Source organism: Lytechinus variegatus, chromosome 4 (genome assembly GCF_018143015.1).
Source record: "Lytechinus variegatus isolate NC3 chromosome 4, Lvar_3.0, whole genome shotgun sequence".
Lineage (NCBI taxonomy): Eukaryota > Metazoa > Echinodermata > Echinoidea > Temnopleuroida > Toxopneustidae > Lytechinus > Lytechinus variegatus.
This window is the reverse complement of record NC_054743.1, coordinates 19,704,631-19,718,281: the sequence shown is the minus strand read 5'-3', so window position 1 is coordinate 19,718,281 and position 13,651 is coordinate 19,704,631.

Genomic DNA, 13,651 nt, shown 5'->3' with positions numbered 1-13,651 from the left:
CCCTGTTTAAACATAGATACTGTACAAGTACAGATACAAATTTACAAGGGCCAAACTTAACATTAAAAAAAATAAAAAACAAAGTACTGAACATCGAACAATTATAACATAATAGGTATTCAACGAGGAAACTATCAAAGAAATATTAGAGCAGAATTGTTATCATAGAAGTTGATCCTTTTTGAGATTCAAGGGGCGTGTTGATCCTTTTTGAGATTGTTTTGTCAACGTTCAAAATATCTACTAAATGATCCAGTCTTCATTTAATGTTTACCACTTATTAAAACTAATTGTTAAAAATCGCTCAGCATGGGGGGTGATTGTTTGGACCTCAAACAGCTCTTTTTGGCTGGGGCAGGGCAAAATTAGGCATCAGCGGCCATCATAGTCAGCTTATCGGAATGAGGGGGGGGGGGCACTTATTTCACATTAATTTTGTATGTGTATACATATAATATAAACATTGAATTACACATTACAGTGATTTTTTTTTTGAAGAGGTTGTCCGAAAAGATGCTTCTGAATTTTATCATAAGCAAGAGATATGTATCTCATAATCTCTGATTGAATAATGCGAAAGCGAGGAACGAGCTTAATAAATTTCAGGAATTTTGTCGTAAAACTTTGACACTCTGAGCAATGTTTATGATTATGAACAAGACGCGTATGGAACTAATTAATTACTTCGAGCGCGAAGTGCGAGCTGAAATTTTGATAAACTGTCATATAAGTAGTTTGTAAGAATTCATATAGAAGTAGGCCTATACATACTAATGTAAATGAGAACACGCAGCGCCAGCTCATTAGTTTTGACGATCTGACCTAAAAAGGAATATTTTGAGAACTTCTTGGAATACATTATTAGAATTATACTACAAGCAAAACTTATTTCGACTAACAACTCCAAATTACTTTCTTGTTTGTTTGTTATTTACAGACTTCGGCTAACAATACACGTCTTGATAATTTCACGCCATCTGTTTTTTTTACATCATTGTATTGTTATTGTTAATTTTATGTTTTTACTTGCCACTTTATTCTTTAGATTCCGTCATATGTACTTACTAATTTATTTATGCATCTCGTATTTGTATGATGTTGTTATGTAAATGAACTTTTATCATTGTTATGTTAAGATATATACACTGTCACAGGGCCCCATTGGAGACCAACGCATTGTTGAATAGGCCTCCCTGTTTTTTAAACAAACAAATAAACATTAGTTTAAAAGGGTTAGGTAAGGTTAATTATGCCTCTCTTATTATGATGTTGCTATATAAATGAATTTTTATATTTGAAGAGTAAATTTGCAAAGGGGGTTAGGTCCATTTTTCATCAAATATGATTTTTTTCTTTGACTCAATGTACAGATTTTTAGTAGCTCTATAAGATGATACCAAAGAACAGTTGACATTCCCATTAAAAGTGATATAAAATGATAAAGAAAAATCACCTTTTTATAAAAAGGGGTTAGGTCCATTTCAGTTTAGTTACAAAAGGGGTTAGGTACACACATATTTTTTTTTGGAAAACAATATTTACAAAAATATCAAGGCAGGTGGATTTATTTTATACCCAATTTTATGTTCTCATGGTAGGGTATCATAAAATTTTAGTTTCGCATAATAATATTGCAATATGGGAGAATAAAACAATATTTTCTTGGAGTGGACCTAACCCCTTTTTGCAAACAAAATATTCTAAAGAGCTCATTTGTCAAAAGGAGGTAGGTCCATTGTTAATAATTTGTTTATTGTTTTCTGTCTCAAATCCTTTAAATGTTTAGCCGTTCTGATGAAAACAACAACAATTTGAAATCAACATGAAAACGTGAATAAAAGTGGCAAAGAAAATCACCCTTTTAATCAAAATGGATTCATTCCACTTTAGTTGCAAAAGGGGTTAGGTCCATAATGATAATTCTAAAAAAATATATTAAAAAAATGAAGACGGGTAGATTTCTTTTATACCCAATGTTATGTTCACATGATAGGGTAGTACATCATGACAATTTAGTTTCCCACATTGCAGTAAGTGAAAATGAAAAAACGTGTTTTTCTCGGAATGGTAAAAAGTGGAGATTGTCACAGGGCCCCATGGGAGATCAATACATTGTTGAACAGGATTCCCTGTTTTTGAACAAAAAATCAACATTAGTTCAAAATGTTAAGAGCAATTTGATGATCTTGCATGCAGCTATTTTCCCCCATTTCCCCTTCTTTCTCTGTTATTTCTCTTCTTTCTCGCCACCCCCCTTCCTCTCTGTCCATCGCTTTTTGGCGCCCCTCTTGTACCAGAAACGCCATGGCCTTGAAAGCCCTTTCCGGGATGTTTTATAAAGATAGCAAGTGATACACACCCACGTTTTCCATACACACACACACGAACGCGCGCGCACACACACACATACGTTCACAATCACTCCACTCACATCTGCACCACCTATAGCGTTTTCTGTCCCACTCTTTCTTCGTATCCATGATTTTTCTTCGCCATTTTCATAAAATCCCAAACGCCGACCGTCCCTTTCCCTCCATTAAACAAAAATGTACACACATCATTAGGGTATCAAAAGAAGATTCGGGTTAAATCCTCTGAACATAGGTACTTTAGACATGTTAGATGTGGTTTAGAAAATTAAAACCTGTCTTTAAATATCAGCATTCATAATAAGCCTATTGAATAATTGAATTGACTTGTATATAAAACACAGTACGAAATTGTGAAACCAATCTCAATAAAGAGAGCGCACACCGTTGCTTTCATTGGTATAGTATTTAATTAGTGTCAAGTATAGTACTGAAAACTTTGTTTATCTTTTTATCAATAGACCTGTCAAATGGTACGGTTGGTATTTATTTTCGCTCATTCTGAGTTCCAATTAGCAGCTGAAATATACTACATTAATCTGCAAAGCTTTTGGGGGATTTACAACACAAACTGCATGTGCATTTTTTTTATGCTTGTTATAATCTTATGTCTTTATAAACCATAACCTGTAAAATTATAATCATAAGCAATATGTATGTAAACACTTTAAGCAAAGTTTTCATGATATAAGCACTGAGTACATTTATTTAGGCAATAAGATTGTAATGTTTCTTAAAATAGCTCTGTAGATACTAAGCATGATTTATTTTAAGTAAAGTATACTCGCAAACAAAATAAAAGTACAGTATTGCTTAAAAATCATTCTGTACGCAGATGACCTCAAATTACTACATATGATGTTTAACATTAGGCTGGCCGCAAGATCACTGTAAATACTTTTTTATAATATAGTGCCTTTACTGGATATACATGCATGCTTGTAAAATAATAAAGCAAATTAATAAACTTGAAAAGCTGACATGTATAATCTACTCACATTAAAAAAACACACAAACGGGAAGATTGTGTGTGCACAGTTCTAGAGTTTAAAGGAAATCGGTATCCCTTTTAGCGTATTAATATAACAATTATCTGAAATATAAGAAGGGTATCGTGAATGTATAAAATGTAAGGATAACGAATACTAGTACAGTAAGTAGTTCATAAAAGCAGATATTATACAAGTTTGTATATCGAATATAACTGAGATGTGCAGGATAAATGTGAACGAATATGCATTGTGATTTGAAGATTATATTACAAAGACAATATTGAAATGCATATCAGATTTCACATGCTGAGAACTGGAAACTAAACTGAGAATTCAAAGTTCTGGCTTGCACCAAGAAATTTGAATTTTCAATATCAAACTTTTTAAGAAAGCCTTAACATTCCAGAAACTCTAACATGACTAACATGTACATGCTCTATATTATTCTACAACATTGTATTTAGCATGTTTAGTGACAGAGTCGATTTTTAGTATAACTGCTATCATCATTGTCATGACCGTACTATATAAACTTTTACCTATCTTTATATCAATTTATGCATGCATTTTCAGAATGCCACGATATGAATACGACATACATGTATGAGACCGGACATGGTGGCTCAGTGGTAGAGCGTCCGCCTCATGAACGGGAGGTCGTGGGTTCGATCCTCGGCTGAGTCATACCAAAGATTTTTAAAAAATGGAACCTTCTGCCTTCTTGCTAGGCACTCAGCATTTAGGAGAAGGGTAATAACATGTGTTATGCAGGGCCCGCTGGTGGAGCAGCTTCCTAATTAAAATGGCTACCCTGGGTAAATTACTATTATTATTATATTAGACATGTTAGATAGATACATGAATATACTAATGTAAAAGTTTATCAGGAGTATGATATATCGAACTTACAAAGTTGCAACAAGCTTGATTTATCTAATTTTAAGCCTTATTTACAGAGTACGAATCTTTCAGATTGGGGGTATCGGGGGATCGGGGCATTTAAATGAAGATATCGCTTATTTTCTATGAGAAAATTTCTGATTACAAATAAATTACAAAACAGGTAATTTTATAATTAAGTGTAAAAGATGAACATTAAATATATGCTACATGTAAAATCATTTTCTGATACATCTTCTTTTGTATTAGTAATTTGTTGTAATACTTCAATTGGATCGCGCTTGCAAATCAATGTTAATAACGTACTCAATCATTTCACTGATTTGAATCGACTACTTATGGTGTGATTAACAACAATTAAGGTCAACTTTCCTTCATAAATTGCAACCTTTTTCCTTCAGGTTATGTCTTAATTTAGCAAATAATAAACAAACATGATAATGTTTCAGTTCTTTCCGCATAGTAAGATACATGCATCATTCACAAATATTGAAAATACAGTATAGACAAAAATAATATTTCACTTTCATATACAATGTAACACTACTATGGATTCGATCACACCCATTTGCAAAATAATGTACTTCCAAAATCGATTTAAATGGACGTTACATAGGCATACACCTTTTTTGTTTGTAAACTGATTTAGCATGAAATTAATTATCTTCTAAGAATAAGTCGTTCATTCAGATCTAGAACTATTTACACAAAATATACATGAACGTCATATGATGACGGGTGGTATCAACACTTTATATGACAATTGTAGTCAATGCATTGTTTTGTTGATCGTAAGAATGCAGCAGTACTAATAATTTTTCCTACAACAATGTATAAGGACTGTTAAATATAGGCGGCAGAGTTTACCACTGCACACCTGTTTGAATTATAAGTATTTACAAATGCCGAGGTAACTCGATCCAAATTGTAATATGAACATGTTACTAAAATATCAGGCCTGAAACGAGACAAAACAGTTATTGGCGAGCAAGAGAATATATGCATTGACGGAAATGATAACCAAAATAAATGATTAAACAAATATGCAGTGTTAGTAAAGAACTAAAATTAACCGTTCATATGATCAGATGATTGTCATATAATTTGTCCGAAATGCATTACTCGAGGTTAATTACTCGTACTCGTTTGTGACTTCTGGTTTTATATAAATAAATTTATTAACATTTCAAATAAAAGTGTAAATACATAAGATACAAATATATAACATTGTCACAACATACTTAAACTTGTTTATGAGAATAAGGAACACAAGAGAACAAGTAGCATTATAAAACGTTGACTCAACAGCTAAAGCATACACAATAGATATTCCTAAGACGGAAAACATAGGCATACATGAAAACATTTAACAATTTAAAACATTCAATACATTAAATAGCATAGGTATACAAATTGTAGGTACGTTTAAAAGAATTGAGAGTTCTTTAGGTTTTACAAACAAAATGAAGAATGGTAATTTGTTTTAATACTTCAATTGGATCGCGCTTGCAAATCAATGTTGATTACGTACTCAATCATTTCACTGATTTGAATCGACTACTTATGATGTGATTAACAACAATTAAGGTCAACTTTCCTTCATAAATTGTAACCTTTTCCGTCAGGTTATGTCTTAATTCAGCAAATAATAAACAAACATGATAATGTTTTAGTTCTTTCCACATATTTAAGATACATGCATCATTCACAAATATTGATAAATACAGTAAAGACAAAAAAAAATAATTCACTTTCATATACAATATAACACTAATATGGATTCGATCACACCCATTTGGAAAATAATGTACTGGCAAAAGCGATTTAAATGGACGTTACATAGGCCTACACCTTTTTTGTATGTAAACTGATTTAACATGAAATTATTATCTTGTAGAATAAGTCATTCATTCAGATCTATAACTATTTACACAAAATATACATAAACGTCATATGATGACGGGTGTAGCATCAACACTGTATATGATAATTGTAGTCAATGCACACATGTAGCAAATAATAACCAAACTGCGTTGTGTCAATAAGTCGAAAAATTAAGACAAAATTTAGAAGTAATGGAAATGGGAATTAGTTTTTTGGAACAAAAACGATAGATACTGCAATATTTAACATATTCATATCTGAGAAATTCAGTACGTAAAGGTCGTGAGAAATTTGAAGGGTATGGCCTTTATAAGAGGCTTTTTGCTGCCGTTTGCATGATCTGTTGATATAACAACCGGAATAATTCGATCAAATAATATTGCATTAATTGTTATGTAAAAATTAAAGCCGAACCAAATTGTAAATCTTTTGATATAAATATGTTAAACGCACCTTTAGATGGCCAACGCCTCCAATCTGTTCATGTCACGAAATGTTATCGTCAATATATACTCCTATTAAAAACTTGTTCATATTGAACATTTGATTTACACTCTTTTTATTTCTTTTTAATAAACATTTATGTCTTTTTTATGTCCAAAACCAATCGATTGACGAAGACCAAGGCGAACACCAAACATTAATCTTTTTGGCATTGCTTAGCTCTAAATATCGAGATTGCAACCTTCTTCAATAACTTTCAACTAATATCCACACTTAATGTAAATCAAAGTTTTGAATGGCAGTATAATTATGAGGAAGAAATTTGTTGCTGTAACAAAGATTTAATTCAAATAGTATTCTTTAATAAATATTTTTTTTGTTTTAAATTTTCTAGCATTGACTTTCTCATATCTACCTCTAAATCAAAGAAGATTCTTAGAAAGAGCTTACAAAATTCAGGACACCTATAAACAGGGCTGGCACGTACCAAATGAAAGTGTGAATGAATTGCCTACTAGCTCCAGAATCTGCATTGTATTTGATATCGGTTGTGGGGCTGGATGTGATACCGACAGACCTGTCGCTGGTGCTGTTTAAAGAGTTAGGTGCAATACTGGTAATATGTGTTGTAGTGTCTACCTTAGCATTGCGAGGTGGCCACTCAAAGTCATTGCATGTTATAGCACTAACAACTGATGTGACTTCATGTGAACAGCAAGCGAATCGAGTATCAAATGGAAGGAAAAATATTCCTCTGGTAACTTGACCATCATCCGCAATACCATTCATGGAGTGCATCTTCTGACCATTCTGGTAACATGATATTGTCGTCGCCGTACTACCAGAAGAAGCCCGACAGTGCACTTCATATGGGAATTCATCAGTTTCACTTATGGTGATGAAGCACTTTGCAGGCCCATGTGGTATTTGAACAAAACAATTCTTCTTCACAGTTTCATAATGTACGTGTTCTTGACTATGATGGAGGATAGCCGTGAATAGGTAGCCGTCCTGATCGAGTGTCTCAACGTTATCTATAATAACGTTGACGGAGGGAGATGTGTCTAAATCTGTTATTGTGGTTTTGAATCTTCGTGCTTGCGTCGGGCTTTTAAAGCCCCTTATATCAATTATCCCATTAACGCAGAATGGCCGAAGTTGCGATTCAATCTGAAGTAGGTAATATGGAAGACCAGAAAAAGTATCATTACCGGACATCGGGAAATAGAATGGGACGACACCACGACTACCTGCAAACAGGGTTACCTCTTCGGTTGTACCATCCGCTCCTACGTGAACTGGACATCCTGCAAGAAGGATGGCTAAAGCTAAAATTATTTGCAGGAAGGTTTGTAAGCATAACAGAATTGTAGGGGGCCGACCTGTCGATGTTTTTCGGTGTTCCGACTGAAAAAGTTGGTAATGAAATAGAAATGGTATGTTTATTTATTATCGCTGACAGAAAAAAATATTGCACTTGGAAATCAATCTCACATTTCAGGCTTTTTGTTTACTTAGCCATTTACTTGTTCTAATGAGAAGGACATTGATGACTGTAAAATCACAACAGTATCGTTTTTTTTTTAATATAAAAACAGACATATTTAATCAAATCGTGCTAGTAAGAAGTTGATATCTTACCAAGATTTTCCATCCAGTATTGGCAGAAGCTGCAGCTATGTGGGAGAGGTGTCGTTTGTCGTAGACGACTTGATGATCAATGTGTGAAGGGTCTGATGTTAGGGTTCTGTGTTTAAATAACAAGTTAATTAGCAGAAGTAGAATGGATGGAAGTGTGGATAATATAATGTACGTTTGATAGTTTTGAGCAAAGTTTCTGTAATATGCAATAAAATCTAACGTCATAGTAAAACCCTTGCAAAAAAAAATTAGAAAACTTAATTAGAAATAATATTCTACAAATTATTTGGGAACCAGTCATAATTGGATCAGTTTACACTTGCAAGGTGAGTTAGAGGTTGTAACAATTTAAACAGCTCACATATTTTTGGTCGATTTTACTATGAATGTAATTACTACAAAAAAAAACATATTACCTGTTTGACTCCGATGAAGTTCCGTGAGTGACTCGATCATTTTCTTTATTGGTGAGATTCGGAGGTTTCTGAGAAAAAACAGTAAATTATATAGGAATATTATAGACCATTTAGACCATCCCATCCGAACAACAAAACATACATGTTCAAATGTGAAAAAGATATTTAAGAGTACGACATGACTTCGGATACATATTTCATTTATAGATTTTATTACTTTGAAAATGTTCACTTATTTATAACACTACTTACCGACAGTTTCTGGTTAATAGAAATGTTATTGTATAATTCTTTCTTTACATAGTTTCGTTTTGAATATGAATTCATGTGTATTACTAAGCTATGATTTGATACCAGAGATAAACCGTGATTGCAATTTTCAAGATGATGACCAAGCGTACAATAATACGGCTTATGCCGAAAGGGTGGGTGCTGTCGCGTTAGGGGGTGTTGACACTAACGCGAAGATTCGTTCGTAGCCCCCCCCCCCGGTTTGGCCGAAAGGGTATGTTGGGAGCGTTAGGGCGCGTCAGTGTCGACAACGCCCCCAAATGGCACAACCGGGGGGGGGGGGCTTTTCGGGAACCTTCGCGTTCAGTACACTCAGCGGCTAATTGTTAAGGCGTACGGGGCGGCAGGGCGATGGCACGATCTGCTCATCGCTGCAGAAGCATATCTGAACAGTGGCGACAGAAATGATCCGAGTTTAAAGAAGCTTAACTTACCTAGAATCAAAATGAATCGTAGAAATGTCTTAAGAATATTTCAAGCAAGTACTTGCATCACTCTTTCTTGAAAAATGCATGATTCTGCGGAAAAGTATGGAAGCTTAAAAGTGCCACCGAGATGTTGAGATAATTATCTCGGGAAGTCGACATCTTGATAGCAAAAGATAAGATGACGAGATCCTGGATCTCATCATGTCGACATCTTTAAGAAGAGATGATGAGATGACAAGATCCCGAATCTCATCATGTCAACATCTTTTAGAAGAGATGATGAGATGACAAAATCCCGGATCTCATCATGTCAACATCTTTTAGAAGAGATGACGAGATTACAAGATCCATGATCTCATCATGTCAACATCTTTTAGAAGAGATGATGAGATGACAAGATCCCGGATCTCATCATGTTGACATCTTGTAGAAGAGATGATGAGATGACAAGATCCCGGATCTCATCATGTTGACATCTTGTAGAAGAGATGATGAGATGACAAGATCTTGGATCTCGTCATGTTGACATCCAGTGGAAGAGATGATCAGATGTCATGATCTCGTAACTCGTCATGTCTACATCTTTAGGAAGAGATGATTAGATGACATGATCATGGATCGAAGATCTTGTCATCTGACCATTTCTTCTAAAAGATGTCGACATGACGAGATCCGGGATCTTGTCATCTGATCATCTCTTCTAAAAGATATCGACATAATGAGATCCTGGATCTTGTCATCTGACAATCTCTTCTACAAGATGTTGACATGATGAGATCCTGGATCTTGTCATCTCATCATCTCTTCTAAAAGATGTTGACATGATGAGATCCGGGATCTTGTCATCTCATCATCTCTTCTAAAAGATGTTGACATGATGAGATCCGGGATCTTGTCATCTCATCATCTCTTCTAAAAGATGTTGACATGATGAGATCCGGTATCTTGTCATCTCATCCTCTCTTTCACAAGATGTCAGCATGATGAGATCCAGGATCTCGTCATCTGATATTTTGCTATCAAGATGTCGACTTCCCAAGACAATTATCTCAACATCTCGGTGGCACTTTTAAGCTTCCATAGAAAAGGGACTCAATTTCGTCGTATCAACGTTTCGACATTATCGTCACCAGAGACAATGTAGCGCGGCGTGCGTTCGGGCATTGCGCAATACCAGGGGATATATATACATAGAGAAGAAAAGACCACGACATGACTGCAATGCACGAATAGCTCAATTGGTTGAGAACGGCGCCTCGAAACTGGTGGTTGCAGGTTCGAACCCTCTCACTTCGATCGATGATTTTGTTTTTGTTTTTTTATTTATTATTATAATTCATTATTATTATTGTTATTATTTTATATTATGTTGATGATGAAGATTATGATGATGATAATCATCTGTGATATTTCATTATAATAATGATCATTATTATCATCGTTCTTGTCTTTATTATTATTATTATTATTGTTATTATCACTATCATTATTATTACTATTATTATTATTATTATTATTAATATTATTATCATTATTATTGTTATCATTATTGTTATTATTATTATTATCATCATCATCATTAACTATTATTTTTATCATTATTATTATAATTATCGTTATCATTATTTTTTATTAATATTATGATCCATATGACTAGTAACATGTTAGTATTTGGATTAATTATTATAATTATTGTAATTAAAATAATTCCTTCGTTTTTTTTTCTTTTCTTCCTCTTCTTCTTCTTCCTCTTCTTATTCCTCCTCTTCTTATTTTTATCATTATTATTATTATTATCTTTATTATTATTATCATTAAGCATTTTTTATCATTATTATTATAATCATCATTATAATTATTATTATTTTTATTATTATGATCCATAGGAGAAGGCGCATGCTATTATTTAGATTATTATTATTATTGTAATTGAAACAATTCCTTCGTTTTTTATTTTCTTCTTCTTCTTCCTCCTCCTCCTCCTCTTCTTCTTCCTCGAACTTCTTCATCTTTTTCTTTTTCTTCTTTTTCTTCTTCTTCTTCTTCTTCTCCTCCTCTTCTTCTTCCTCTTATTATTATTCTTATTCTTCCGCTTCTACTTTTTCCTCCTCCTCCTCTTCTTCTTCCTCTTATTATTATTCTTATTCTTCCGCTTCTACTTTTTTCTTCCTCCTCCTCTTCTTCTTCTTCTGCCTCTTCTTCTTCTTCTTCTTCTTCCTCTGCATCCCTCTTCCTCTCCTTCATATTATTATAATCACTATCATTATAATAATTACTTAATTTGTATTTTTATAATTATCGTTGTCTGTGATATTTTTTTGTTATTGTTGTTCTTCATCATTATCGTATACTCCTTCTTTTTCTTCTACATCATTTTCTTCTACTACTACTAATACTTTTACTTCTTCTTCTTCTTCCCTCTTCGTCTCCTTCATATTATAATTATTTTTTCCTATCATTATTAATCATTGTTGTTGGTGATATTATTTTTCTTGTTATTGTTGTTGTTCTTCATCATCATTATCTTATTCTCCTTCTCCTCCTCCTCCTCCTTCTTCTTCTTCTGCTTCTTTTTCTTCTTATTGTTATTGAAATTATTATCATAATTATTATTAATATTACCATTATCATTATTATTATTATTATCATTATTATTGTAATTATTATTATCATTACTGTTATTATTATTATTATTATTAAAAACAAAATAAAACACACCCTTTCGGCACTTCCGGGGGGGGGGGGGGGGCTTTGGACGAATGGATGCGTTCCAGTGAACGCGACGTGACGTAACGCTCCAAGCGCACCCTTTCGGCCAAGACGGGGGGGGGGGGGGGTTCGGACGAATCTTCGCGTTAATGTCAACACACCCTAACGCGACATCACCCACCCTTTCGGCATAAGCCCAGTAATACTCTCAACGAATGTGACCTGCCACCCCAAAACCAACATCGAGGCACCTAGGAAGGTTCCCTGTAAATAACCAAAATTGAAACTGGTCTTTGAATGGTAAAAATGAAGAAAAATCAACTTATCTGAAGAATATTAATGTTCTTCAACATACTGTCACAATTGTCTGGAAGGTTCACCAATATTGCACACTGTGCACCTCAATAGTTTGACCATGTTTTCTCTTTATTTTTAAAGCTCTAACTGAATGACTTATACATCCTATCAAGGACTCGTAGTTGTGTTGGTTAATTTCGAAAAGATAAATGACCATTTAATGGTGCAGGTGGGCCTTTTCAAGCTCAATAGAAGTTTCATGCTCAGTTTAAGCAGCTCATTGTTGGTTTTGGGTTTACTAATTACATACTGAATTTAAGTGAGAATAACGATTACGAGAACAACTCACTCTTGTTTGTCCGATCTCTTCAGTTAAGAAAAAGCATCTCGAATCTGGTTCTTCTGAAATCTGGTCACTGGTCATGGAGCTGTTCTGAGTTTGTAGGAAAGGTGTCTCATATCCGCCGTATTGCCATTTCTGAGGTCTGAGTGGGATAGGGCGGCTTGTGTCATTGGTTCGGTCATATTGTTTCCTGGTCATGATGTTCTGTACTGCGTCGATAACATCTTGGGTTGAACCATATTCAGATTTATTAGGCGATTTCGACTTGGCACCAGGGAAGGGATTAGGCTCCTCATTGGCGCGGTCCTCAGTGGAGACAGCCCTCAAAGAGAGTTCAGCACATCTTTCATCTTCTACGTCAGCTTGGATGAATGTGTTCCCGTTATAGATATTTTTCACGTGTAGTTTGGGTTTTGGGGTATGTGCTGTACATGACTGCTTCTCAGGATCCGTCATGGATGCCGTTTCACATTCTGCTTTCATTGCTGTCTGATGGTCATTTTGCTTCTGTTCTCGTTTCTCATCTTCAGCACAGTGGTGTTTATTCAGGATTCTTTCTGTTAGCGTATAATGACCTGTGTTTGGCGTCGTATGTGTCGATGCGAAATCATCACTATCCTTCATGTGTGCCCCATGTACTATAAGGTAATCGGATATGTCTTGATATCCTTCTTGTACAGCGGCTTGGAGTGGCGTCCATCCATCTTGATCTTGTTGATTAGCATCAGCATTGTTGAGAATTAGGAGGTATACCATTTCCTTGTTGCCATTGTAACATGCTGCATGGAGCGGGGATTTCCCGCTTTCAGTCCCTTCGTTCACATTATATCCCTTTGACAAGAGGAATCTCACTACTTCGATATGGTGGTACTGAGTACCGATGTAAAGCGGGGTCATACCTTCATAACTGATATAATTGGCTCCTTTAGCGAGGAGA